General features: G+C 40.9%; 1 pseudogene; it reads right to left on the reverse strand.

Moving 5' to 3' along the window:
- Positions 1-6,134: 6,134 nt before the first annotated feature.
- Positions 6,135-7,367, reverse strand: LOC136335065 (heterogeneous nuclear ribonucleoprotein H-like; annotated as a pseudogene).
- Between the last annotated feature and the right edge of the window lie 2,237 nt (positions 7,368-9,604).

Below are 9,604 nucleotides of genomic sequence, written 5' to 3' on the forward strand. Positions count from 1 at the left end.
AGTTTCCTTTGAGCTGAGCGATCAGCCCTCTAATCACACTCCCCAAAATAGCAGATGTTAAATAACAAAATAATCCTACAACCTAAATTGAACCCAAAATTATATAAATTCTCGGAGTGAAAGAGCACTGAAATTCTATTAGAAACACTGAATACTTGGAATACCCACAGTACTTTCACATGTGAAAATATTAACATTATTAATTTCCTTCTCAATGTTATTTTAAAAAAAATTGTACTGATTGATTTTTAGAGGCAGGGGGAGAAGTGTCAACTTATAGTTGCTTCACTTTAGTTGTACATTGATTGTTTCTTGTATGTGTCTTGACCCTTGACCCGGCAAGCCTGGAGTTTTGAACTGGCAACCTCAGTGTTCTAGGTTGACGCTCTATCCACTACGCCACCATCATTATTTTAATCTGCAACTGCCATTACTCACTGGTGCACTTTATTTTGTCTTTAAAATCTTCCAGTGTTGTGCTTTATCTGTTGTTCTAGTGATATTTGATTAATATATCCTCAGGGATAGAGGCAATGTTTTCTGCTGCCCTTGTATTTTTAGAGGGACAAAACAGATACTCCAGTTCATGTTTCACTTAAAACTCACACATCCCTTCCCATGACTGTTATCCCTAGCACTTTCATCTGGCTGTGCCTCATCAGGTATAGCAAGCCTGCTTGTAAGTATCACATGATACAAGAGTGGGTCAGGTGAAGGTGTTAGGTACCATTTTAGGGATAATAATGGCAGCTCATTTCTATTTATGGTTTTAATTGACCCTAATCCTGAAGGGTCTGAAATTACAATGAATCTGTGCCAAGTACCTCCCATGAAGGATGATGGTTTGAAGACCTCGGTCAATTACCCAGCACAGGAGATGAGTGCCCAAGCATTTCTGATTTTAAGGAGCCCTCTTAATCCAATCAATTTCGGAAAGTCTTACTTCTTCTGAGCTGTGCATGGATTAATTCTATAAGAGTGCCTTTTCCATTAGAGAAACTGATTGCAAACTTGCCTTCTGATTGTGAAAATGCACACCTGCTCAAAGTAAACAGTTCTGGAAAAGATACCTTCATTTTATTTCGGTTATTTTACTGAAGAGAGTGGAGTTTCAACAGAAGTTTAAGAGGTTAAAATTCAACATCCATCCTCACTCGAAGAGCAACTTTTGCCTAAGGTGATGGCAGAAACTACAAAAATGATCTTGACCTTATCTGCCACTTTTCACACACTTGAATTATTTGGTTATCATCAAAAAAAAATATATATATATATATATATACATTGCCTAATTAAGGGAGCCATGGGGATGGTGGGTATAAAAAGGCATCAAGTTGATTGTTAAAAAGGAACAATGATCAAAAACGAAGGACAATCTAAATATCAAACAATTGGAGAATATTTATATGCTGGAATATTGTAAAAATCATTCAAATTATGATTTCTGAAGGATCTATTATGAAATGGGAAAATATTCACCTCATAAGAGAAATGAAAAAGAAGTATGCAAAAGTATATGTACAAGTTTTTAAGAATCTGTTGACCTAGAGAAAAAGTTGTGCTCTGCAGCAGTTCAAAAAAATGAAATGGATCTACATGTACTAATATGTAGGAAGGATTCCTGAAATGAGACAGCACATCATGGGAGCATATTTCAGAGCAATGTGCAGGACAATTCTACTTGCTGTGAACTTTGAATTGGAAAGGTTAAAGGGTGTGGACAAGGCCCACCGGGGGTGAGGACGACGGAGACAAAGAGACCCGACTCCGGAGACCAGGTTCAGTGACGCAGATCCGGTTTATTCAGGAAGTAAACTACCTTATATACACAGGTTCAGCCTATAGGGTGTTACAGCGTGTCCTTCACAGCCAATGGCTGAAAAGGTCAGGGAGTTGCCTGGTTGGCACCGATTTACTTCCTTATAGCGGTGGAGCTCCACCCAGGAGGGTTCTGGGAGCTGGAGTGTTCTCACAGCATTGCATCAGCCACAGGTGCTTGGAATGTGCTCTGCGCTCTACCTACAAAAGGGGACCTTAATCTCATCTATATACTGATAATTTGAATTTCTGCATTGAGAATATATTTGTATATTGTGAATTTAAAAATTATATTTTATTAAAAATAATTTTAAGTGTAAAATCTTATTTTTTAAGAGAGTGGCAGGTTTTTTTGTTTGTTTTTTTATTTATTCATTTTAGAGAGGAGAGAGAGAGGGGGGGGAGAGGAGAGACAGAGAGAGAGAAGGGGGGAGGAGCAGGAAGCATCAACTCCCATATGTGCCTTGACCAGGCAAGCCCAGGGTTTCGAACCGGCGACCTCAGCATTTCCAGGTCGACGCTTTATCCCACTGCTCCACCACAGGTCAAGCTAAAATCTTATTTTTTAAAGTTTAAAGTGATGTATATACAGTACAGTGTAGGGAATATAGTCAATAATATAATAACTATACAGTGTGTTCGTAAAGTCATGGTACACTTTTGACCAGTCACAGGAAAGCAACAAAAGACGATAGAAATGTGAAATCTGCACCAAATAAAAGAAAAATCCTCCCAGTTTCTGTAGGATGATGTGGCAGCATGTGCACATGCGCAGATGATAATGTAACACCGTGTATACAGCAGAGCATCCCACGGCCATGCCAGTCGAGATGTGGACAGTACAGAGGAAAGTTCAGTGTGTTCTGTGGCTTGTTAAATTCGAATCCGTGACCAAAGTGCAACGTGAATATTGGCTCGTTTATAATGAAGCACCACCACATAGGAATAACATTACTCGGTGGGATAAGCAGTTGAAGGAAACCGGCAGTTTGGTGGAGAAACCCCGTTCTGGTAGGCCATCAGTCAGTGACGAGTCTGTAGAGGCTATACGGGATAGCTACCTAAGGAGCCCTAAGAAATCTGTGCATGAGCCCACATTGAACTGCACTGAATAGGTATGAAACTGGGAGAGTTTTTCTTTTATTTGGTGCAGATTTCACATTTCTATTGTCTTTTGTTGCTTTCCTGTGACCAGTCAAAAGTGCACCATGACTTTACGGACACACTGTATATGGGGCCAGGTGGGTACTGGAGATATTGGGGGGACCATTGTGTAAAGTACATGATTGTCTAACCACTATGTTGTATACCTTAAACTAATACAGAATAATTCTGAATGTAAACTGTAATTGAAAAATAAATCAATAAGTAAAAAATAAAGGGGATGGAAAAAAGAGACAAAATACCAGAAGAAAATACTCCCCAAATGTTAATAGTTGGCCATCTCTGAATAGTGTGACTGTGGTTAGTTGAGAAACTGAAGCCCTTGCAGGGTAAAGCACTTGACAATGGATCCAAGATTCAATCTTGGTCCTCTGTGATCCCAAAGTTCAAGTTCTTTCCATTCCATACGATCCTTCTAGTTATGAGTCCTTAGGTGCTCTGGGGTCAGGTTACCCTTAGGGGAAAGGAGGGAAAAGCAGACTCTGGGAGAAGGGTGGCTATCTTTATTCATCAACTGCAAGGCTCCACGTTCAGGACTGTGAATCAGGCAGCGGGCCAGTAAACCAGCAGCAGCGAGGGAGATGGAAATGGCGCCACCAGCTGATTAAAAAAAAAAAATTTTTTTTTCAGCTTCTTTGCAGCTCTGTTCAAGCACAGATTCCAGAACCCATCCCCAGATATTGTGACCTGGCAAGTCCACATTTGGCTAAGAATTCTTCATTTCCATAAGCATCCCATGTGGGTCTTAGAATATTTTTTCAGAAACCCTGTTCTAGAGTTCTTATGAATCCAGAAAATTATTGCATGAAGTGTCATTCTCCCTTCCCAACTTACCAGACTATCCTCTGAGTTTATTTTTCTTTCAGAATGGTCTTTTATGCCCATATCCACTGAATTAAAACTAACCCACTGAATTAAAATGTTTGGTGAAGGCATGGAGGTGAGGGGAGTGGGTGGGTAGAATTGGAGAGTGTGATTGGGCTTGGGAGAGTGTGTAGGAGCCAGGGGTGGCTCAGAGAAGCAGAGAGGCAGCAGTCACGTGAACACTAGGAAGTTTAAAAATAAATAAAAATGTTCTCTCTAGATATGACACTGACAAATATATGACAAAACAGAGTATGACCTGTTAAATAGCAGTCATTGTCAGAGGATTATAATTAAAATAATTATAGTGTCTAAGAAGTGAGCAGTCAGGCCTTCATCATTAGCTTAGCTAAAAGAAAATGCTATTAGATACTAGGGTCAAGAACCGAAATAATAAGATTTCTTCCTGAAATTGTCCAGATTGTAGACACGCCTGGAAAGCAAAAGAAAAGTCCTATGTCGCCACCTAGAGTTCTAAGCCTGGAAGTGTTGTCTGAAAAAAATGTAGATCTGGCTTTTTAGGAGAACCAATCTGTCCAAGTTTAATTACTGCACTTAAAACCCACCAGCTTCAAGCATAAAAATGTCAGTCATAAGATGACATTTTTCATAAGATGTAAGTATGTATTTGAATGCAAGCTTCCATGATGACCAAATGATTTCAGGATGGAAAAGACATTTGTAGAACCTGGATTAAATATGAGAGAGAGCATGTCCATGTATGTGTGAGTGTGAGGAAGGGCAGGGCTGGCTTTTACTGCCACTATCAAACGGGATGATCTTAGCAAAATCACTTAACCCTTCAGGGCCAGTTCCTCTTTTGTAAAATGAAAGGAGGTCTGAACTAAATTGACAACCCTACAAGCCTTATAAGACTTGTTCTGTGTTTCTAGAACAATCTGGAAACTATTTCAATCCAGACATTAAATTTTTAAAAATTGGCATCGTATGCAAAAAAATGTGATAGCCTGCATTTTTTTAATGTGTCCTTCATCAAGGAAACTATGCACCACGCTTGTCTTTGCTGCCCTCTAGAGCTATCTCTGAAATCTGCATGAATTTAATAAAAAATCTCCCAAATGAGGGACTGGCTAGCTTGCGACTCAGAGCCTGGCACATCCTTGCAGTCCCTGGGACATTTTTGTTGTTGTCGTTGGTTGGTTGTTTTTGAAAGAAAGATTTATTTGACAAGTTTTACTTAGCACAATACACCTAAAAGAAAATCATAATATAAAGAAGATTTTAATCAAGGTCCCGGAATTTCACACAAATACCAAGATCAAAATCCTAAAGTATTGGTATTGCATCTCAATTTTCCTGTTTAACTTTAAAAGGAACTTAAATTTATGTGTCTTAGAAGTCATTAAATGAAACTAGAATTAACAAACATGCCGAATATTTTACTTTGTAATTGTAGCCACAGCTTCTATATTGAGTTTTACCAAAAGAAAGCAAATCTTTCAACGTTTCCAGTGTTCAATGTAATGTGTTATAAAATCAACATTTAACATAATTCAACTGCTTTTACTTAAATATTTTTACTGCTTAACTATATCCTACAATAGAACTAACTTGAGAAAAGCTAAAAATTGCTTAACAGTTATAGTTTACTCAACTTAGTTGTTACATCTAGATGAATATTTATGTTAAAAAAATACTGAGCCCTGGCTAGTTTGCTCAGAGGTAGAGTGTTGCCAGCATGTGGATGTCCCAAGTTTGATTCCCAGTCAGGGCACACAGGAGAAGCGACCATTTGCTTCTCCACCCCTCCCCTCTTCGTTCTCTCTCTCTCTTCCTCTCCTTCAGCCATGGTTTGATTGGTTCAAGTGCATTGACTATGTTCCCTGGGAATGGCTCCATGGAGCCTCCATCCACCTAAAAATAGCTCAGCTGTGAACATGTCCCCAGATGGTCAGAACATCGGCCCCAGATGGGGGTTATCGGGCTATCTGATGGATCTGGGTCAGGTTGCATGTGGGAATCTGTCTCTATCGCTCCTTGGAAAAGAAGAAAAGAATGGTGAAACATATGTCTTTAAAGCAATCCTAATTTCCAGTTAGAGTAAGCATAAATCACAAGCTGGTATTAGAAACAGTTAAGCTTGAGTATTGTTTTCTCTTTAAAATAATATTGACCAAGCATCAATGATAAGAATGAACTACATTCCCATCCACCACTCATACTGAACATGCTAGACATCCCTTCCATTCCATGCACTCCCAATGCACTCCCAAAGATGCTACTGCTTCCACTACTGAGGTAGCTGCTGTTCACTGCTTCTTGGCTGCCTATGCAACATTTGATTAAAAATCACTGAAATTTTCCCATAATACTTGGCCATATCTGCTCATGCTGCTCTGGCTCCTTTAGCCTTCTGCATCACCACCAAGCAGCTGCTGGCTGGCTAGACCACCAAAACTGGACTGGTTGACAAGCCCATATCTCCCACTATTTGGCTACCAATAGCACCACCGTCTGTTCCTGCTGTAGAATTCAAGAAGAGTCCTACATAGCTGTGGTGCATATTTGCTTTGTGGGTTTTTTTAAACATTCTTTTTTTAAATTTTATTTATTCATTTTTAGAGGGGGTGGGAGAGAGAGAGAAGGGGGAGGAGCAGGAAGCATCAACCTCCATATGTGCCTTGTCCAGGCAAGCACAGGGTTTCAAACCAAGAACCTCAGCGTTCCAGGTCGACGCTCTATCCACTGTGCCACCACAGGTCAGACTGCCCTTTTTTTTTTTTTTTTTTTTTTTTTTGACATAGCTGCCACAGCATCTTCATGAGTTGCAAACTCAACCTCTGCTTCACCAATTACTCTGCCATTAGGACCAATTTCAACATGTACTTTCACAGAGTTGAGTGGTGAGAAATATATGTAAATGTCATTCCCAGTAGCTCTGTAAGGCAATTTCTGCCTGTATGCACAGTGTCCTGTTGTGCTGTAGAATGTAGAGCCACAGTCCCCACATCTGTGGTCAGATATTCCTGAAGAACAATAATTAAGGTTTCTTCCAAATCTACCTGACCCCAAACCGTAGCCATCATTATAGCTATTATGGTCATCATGGCATCCATAACCTCCAATGTAACCACCTGACTGCTATACCCTCTGCCAGGCCCAGATCTGTCACAGGGAGCTGGCCGCAGCATAGCCATAAGCTTTCATGTTGGTTCATAGTGAGTTCTCACTTCAGCTCAACTGTTCCTAAAGATGTCAATATACCTGTGCCCTATTCTTTCCTATGTTTCTTTAGAGCCTTTTCAGCTATTAACTGTGAAGCAAACTGCGCAAGGGCCTCCCCATACTCCTCCCCTGGAAGTCCACCGGCAGTGTTATCCTATTCAGCATGTTTTCCAACCCTGAGAAAAACTGAACAATTTCTCCCTTGCTGCATCCAAAGTGGAACCCTCAAAGCCATGTGAAGCCATCATTGGCTGCGTATTTGGACCTGTGTGCTTCAACACTCAGTTCATTTCAAAGTTGTTTGATTTGAATACTTCAACATATTTGTGTCCCATTAACTCCAGAATTCTCTCCGTTATTCTTGTCTGTGCTTTCGGTTGAAAGTGAAGCACACATCATTTATTTGGAAAAACAGGCCAGGTTTTCTAAAAGAGTCTCTGCTCCATAAATGGGTCTGTTCTGAGTAAGAGGTTCAGCATTGCATGGGAGGATATTTTGTTCTAATTTCTGGGGCCAATACTTAAAATGTAATACCAGCCTCTTTTCTGTGTCACTCCCAAGACACACGTGCACCAACTCCGCAGTGCTGACAGCATAGGAACTCTGCTAAAGAACGGCCGGAAAAGCGTGGCGCTGCTGAGCGCAAGCTCACCAGCTGAGTCAGCAGAAGAGCCACACTCAGTCCTTTTCTGGAATTACAGTTGAGTTCTAAGTTTTCTCAGAACTATAGCCAATCTTTGATCCATTTGATCTGCTTGCTGATGGGCTGTAAATAAGCAACAGGTTAGAGAAAAGTGGAAACAATGCCTTCTGCTAGTTGTGTATTTCTTAACATTGTCAAAGTCTCCATTTAAGGGAAGAGCACCTCAGTTCAGTTGAGGTTTATACCAACTGTAAACAGCAGGGACAAATTTCAAAATTTATTCCAGAAATTAAAGTGTTGATAGTGACCTGTTATAAACTCCAATACTTCATGAGACCAGTCCTAGGAAGCCTGGAGGTTACACAGTGGTTCTTTCAGGATTACTACTGAAGAGGAGACCTGACAGGACACCCCTCTTTGCTTGATCTACAGCCACATTCAACGTCTAATCAACTCCAGAGTCCAGCCTCCTGCAGGGTGTGAAATCAAACACAGAGGGGACTGCAAAGCTTTTTAGGCACTAGTATATCAGGAAGTAGATGAGGCATTGGAGAAAGATTTGCAGAGCTGCAAATGCTCCTTTCTGCTCATAAAAGGATCTTCCTGTAGTTAATCTTAAGGGATTTTTAGTATTTGTTATAACTCTAAATGGAGTGCCCATAAATTTGGCTTTTCTACATACCCATAATGCAGCTACTAGGATAACCTAGCAACATAGCCATTTGCATTGTTCAGCCAAGGTATAGCACCCTGAAGTCCCCAGGGGACTGAATACTAAATAACTTAGGCTGTTCAAAAAACTTGCTCTCTGTTGCTGGCCACATGTTCCACTTTTAAGCTCTTAGAATCCTGCCTCCCCTCACCCCACCCAGAGTCCTGCCCCCTTTGCCACGGCAGGGTCCAGAAAGCATCCTTCATTCTACCGCCTAGACCACAGTCACCTGAGAAGGCGGAGTGAAGCAGTAATCCAACCACAGAGGCTCCAGGATAGATTCTGTCCACTTAGAAGTAAAGGGTCAAATAAAATCCCTCTGTTGACTATGTCTCTTCATTGTACATGATTTAAAAACTTGTTCCCAGCGTCAGGAAATGTAGGCTTGTAGCAGAATTGAGAAAGAAGGTAGAGAGACCTTATGTGGGCATGTCTGCTACTTGTTGATATTTCCAACCCCTCTTCTTCCAGTGCTCAAGAGGATTTCCCCTTCCCACTCCCTCAAAGCAAGAGACTCTGTGGATTGTTGTGGCAAATGAAATATGAGAGAAAGTGAAGACTGTCACTCCTGTGTGGAAACATTTCAGAGTTCTGTGAGATTCTTAGTACTCCTCGTCCCCTGAATGGAAGCACATGTCAATGTCACAATGACACAAGACCAAAGCAGCCTGAAATGTTGAGCCCACACACAGAGGACAGCCTCCTGGAAACCAACTGGATGTGTAAAGAACATCATATGAGAATTGAACCTCTATAGTGTAAGCCACTGTCTTTCTGCAGTTGTTTGTCACCACAGCACACTCAGGCTCTTCTGACCAGCACACGCCTTCATGCTACCATATTCAGTGTCTTCAGCCTGAACATCGTTCTTCCCCACGAGGGCGACAGAATCAATCAGAGGTTTATATTTCTCTCTGACCTTCATAAATATTACAACAGCCTAAAATCTTGGCCTACCTCTGCTTTGATCTTTCTTGCTCTAAACTTCCTTACTCTGAAAAGTACTGTCCCTTTTAGCTGTCTGAGAACATTTTGTAAGACTTACCTCACTTCGGGCATCAACTTTTCCAGCCCTGCCATTATGTATCTGCACCACCCTCTTAAGTTTGTACCTATGTCTCCTCCCAAACATACACACTGTCCATCAATGGGACCTGTTTTTCTAAGTCTGGACTCGTTAGTGTTTCTTTGTGACTTTCCCTTCCACACCAGAATCA

Source organism: Saccopteryx bilineata, chromosome 4, assembly GCF_036850765.1.
Source record: "Saccopteryx bilineata isolate mSacBil1 chromosome 4, mSacBil1_pri_phased_curated, whole genome shotgun sequence".
Taxonomy (NCBI): Eukaryota; Metazoa; Chordata; class Mammalia; order Chiroptera; family Emballonuridae; genus Saccopteryx; species Saccopteryx bilineata.